This window comes from Cibotium barometz, chromosome 14 (genome assembly GCF_041138505.1).
Source record: "Cibotium barometz isolate CiBa-2024 chromosome 14, ASM4113850v1, whole genome shotgun sequence".
NCBI classification, from domain to species: Eukaryota; Viridiplantae; Streptophyta; class Polypodiopsida; order Cyatheales; family Cibotiaceae; genus Cibotium; species Cibotium barometz.
The window spans coordinates 50,571,892-50,574,459 of NC_141059.1; positions in this window are offsets into that span (position 1 = coordinate 50,571,892).

Genomic DNA, 2,568 nt, shown 5'->3' on the forward strand with positions numbered 1-2,568 from the left:
AAGTAGAGAGACTAAGGGTCTTTACACACTGCCTAAGGGTTCCCCAGTACTACCCAACATGTGGGCAGACAAAAAGTGTCGTGCACTCTTGAATGGGTGCACCCCATTACACACCAACTACCCATGCCTGTGTTTATTAAAAAAGTGACTACCCATCCATGGGCACCCCCTTTATGTTGAGAAAACGTGGTGCTCATGCTAGATCAAGTGTGTGGAGGAAAAGAGCTCACAAAATACAAGAACAATATCTTGCTTATTAAGTTATTTATGAATACAGCTAGGCCTTGCTCAATACAAAATGCCTCATGGCTCCACCTTTAAATAGGTGAGCTAGTGGACCTTAAGTCCATTCACACTCACACCTTTTCTTCCCCTTCTACATAACCTTAGTCTCTTAATACCCCCCCTCAATACCAACTATGAAAGAATGGAATAGGTGGTATTGGGCATAGGCTACCTTTATAACATTAGGCATACAAGGATGTCATGGTGGTGTGGTTATCTAGGATTTACAAATATGTTCCTAGAGCCTTAGAGGCTAATACAATGATACCATCTAAGTCTTTATTTGATGTCGATGAAGATGTACACCTCAATGATGGTGCACCCCACTCTTTGTGCTTGCTTGATTTCTTGTAGTTGACATGCTTTAGACATACATGCCATTGCTTCCACATGCATTCCACCTTGACCATTCTCACACAATGATCAAAACAAGGCTGCCACCCTTGTTTAAGTGGTTTGCTTATAGATGTTCCTTCAACATGCTTGATGTTTCCTTTAATACCATACCTCCTCCATGGGCAATGAGGACCTTTCTTCTTAGAGTAATGGTTATGAGGTAGATTTATATGGGAAAGGGAAAGGGAGGGTCTTACCACTTGCCTTATGGATTGGTCAAGGGCAGTGTCTACTCCACAATTACAACTTCTTTTGTGCATGTTGGTTACATGATACCCATCAGGGTTTGAAGGTACAAGCTTAATGAAAGTGAGTAAGTAGTTGAGGTAAATGCTCAAACCAATAAGGTACATCATCCTTGGCTCATGAAGGAGAGGGCATGGCTCATAATGTTGCCAATGCCTCTTACAAAGACAATGCCAAGAGATGTTTAAAATCATGACAAACAACAAGGTAGAGCACTTACTGATGCTATGCTCAACCTTACAAGTCATCTTAGACGATGAAAATGTTGAATATGCAGCGGAATAACAAGGAGAAGGTGATTAGAGCAAGAAAAAAAATCAAGTTGAAGCTTTAAAGCTTGCATGAAGTGAGGAGAGGCGACTGATTTTCTGCTTCTAGCCGGCGCGTCAGACCACCAAATGAGCTCAAAATTGAGCTGTGGAGTCCTCAAAGAGTGGGCTACCAAAGCCCTTAAGTCCCATGGCTAATGGTGGCCTATAGCTGGCGTGTAAGATTCCTCCCCCAACCTCTCAAGATGTCCAGTATCTTCCCCTGTAATCAAATCCCTCTTCAGAAATATAAAAGATCTTCTTTCTACCTGTTTTGGCCTAGAGAGAGAAAATATTCTAGAGAGATGATATTCAAATTTTAAATATTTTTGGATAGAAAAATACCTCATCTTATTAAAATAAATTCCCATGAAACAGAAGTTCAAAAAGATTTTCAGAAGGTGCATTAGAAATTAAGTATAATCTGTTCAAGAGGCATTATCCTGGAGGTGAAGATTTTTTTGAAATTTTAAATTAAGGTTCCTATGGACCAATAAGATTCATCCAAATGTAGGGAGGAGATAAATAGAAGAATAAAAGAAAAATCCCCCAAAAATGAGTAAATACTCACATAAGATGAAGAGTTGACTAAGGACAAGGTTAATAGTTAAAAAAGAAAGATATTTAGGTGAAATGATGCATTTTTGACACCTCTGCATGGGGGAATTTCCCTCATGAAGAGGGTGCCTATTTCACATGCTTGAATGAGTTTTAAACTCCCAAATAATGAGATAGTTTTATCTCTCCTCTCTCCTATTTCAACTAGATCCAAAAAGTGACCAAAAATCGTCAAAAATTGACCAAACTGATCTGAAAAATTCTAGAATCAGTTGGCTTGGTTAGAGGCTCACTTTTTCCTATAAATAGAAGCCTTCCCCTTTGTTGAAACTTAATAGTGTTTTATGCACTGTTACTCTGCTCCTCCCAAGCCAAGAACTGTGAATTTATTAATAATTCACTAGTTTTTGACGTTTCCCTCTTCCAAAGATTGGTGGCCACTCTTGTTACAAACAAGAGTTGAACCCTCAAACCATCAAGCCAAAGGAAAGCTCCAAGAAATTATGTAAGTAGAGATTCTTGTATTTTTCTTTATTGATTTTATGTTTTTCTAATGTTTATGATTGTTTAAAGTGATAAATGGATGTTATGCCTTGACATTCGGGGAATGAACGAGCCATTGGATACTTTAGTCAAGAATGCAAAACCTATCTCAATGGCCGAAGCAGTAAGAATGGCAAAGGATTTCGCCAAAGCCTTTGATGTCAAAGTCCCTCCAAACCCAACACCATCGCCTTTCAAAAGGTTTTTATTCCCAGAAAGTGATTCCAACCTT